This window comes from Odontomachus brunneus, unplaced genomic scaffold, assembly GCF_010583005.1.
Source record: "Odontomachus brunneus isolate Ranch 3 - 2012 unplaced genomic scaffold, Obru_v1 Obru_scaffold_127, whole genome shotgun sequence".
Classification (NCBI taxonomy): Eukaryota; Metazoa; Arthropoda; class Insecta; order Hymenoptera; family Formicidae; genus Odontomachus; species Odontomachus brunneus.
The window spans coordinates 193,546-194,142 of record NW_022639577.1 but is presented as its reverse complement, the minus strand read 5'-3'; the positions used below and the strand labels follow the sequence as shown (position 1 = coordinate 194,142).

At 36.0% G+C, this 597-nt stretch overlaps 1 protein-coding gene and 1 long non-coding RNA gene across 3 annotated transcripts in view; one reads left to right on the top strand and one right to left on the bottom strand.

The window, feature by feature from the left end:
* The window catches only part of LOC116849878 (teneurin-a), a 585,779-nt gene that overhangs the window by 404,468 nt on the left and 180,714 nt on the right, over positions 1-597 (bottom strand). The gene's annotated exons all lie outside the window — the stretch shown is intronic.
* The window catches only part of LOC116849879, a 4,337-nt gene that overhangs the window by 2,081 nt on the left and 1,659 nt on the right, over positions 1-597 (top strand). The gene's annotated exons all lie outside the window — the stretch shown is intronic.

The following is a 597-nucleotide window of genomic DNA, read 5'->3' as shown; positions in this document are numbered from 1 at the left end:
GTTGACGTACTGGATTGGCCTTCACAGTCGCCAGATGCAAATCCAATTGAAAATGTTTGGGCGCTTATAAAGTTTAAGCTCCGAGGAAAGAAAATATGGACCGTCAAGCAGTTAATTCGACAGATTCGATTTATATGGAGATCTTTGTCTGAAGATTATGCTGTAAAATTAGTAGAAAGTATGCCTCGGAGATGCCAGTCAATTATTGATAATGGAGGCGACTGGACAACTTATTAATAATAAAGCATCGCAGTCTATATCATGCATAATGTGTACAAATTTTTTCAATTTATGTATTATCCTAAGTTTTTGAGTTTTGCCGTACACGCTCTTATCAAACATACTGTACTACAATATCTTATTTTCAACGGTGCATTTCTACATCATTATTTGTACTTCTATATATTTTTTAAGTAAAAAGTTATAAGGATAAAAAGGGAAGTTATATTGACTTGATTGCTTCTCAAAAGTCAGAGTGCTTGATTATTGTGAGTCCCCTCGCCTCTCACAACGCACGGCCTACTCAATATAAATAAAGCGGTTCTTTGAATGCACCCTATGATTGTGTCCATTTCTTTTCCCGCCCTAGACATGAAG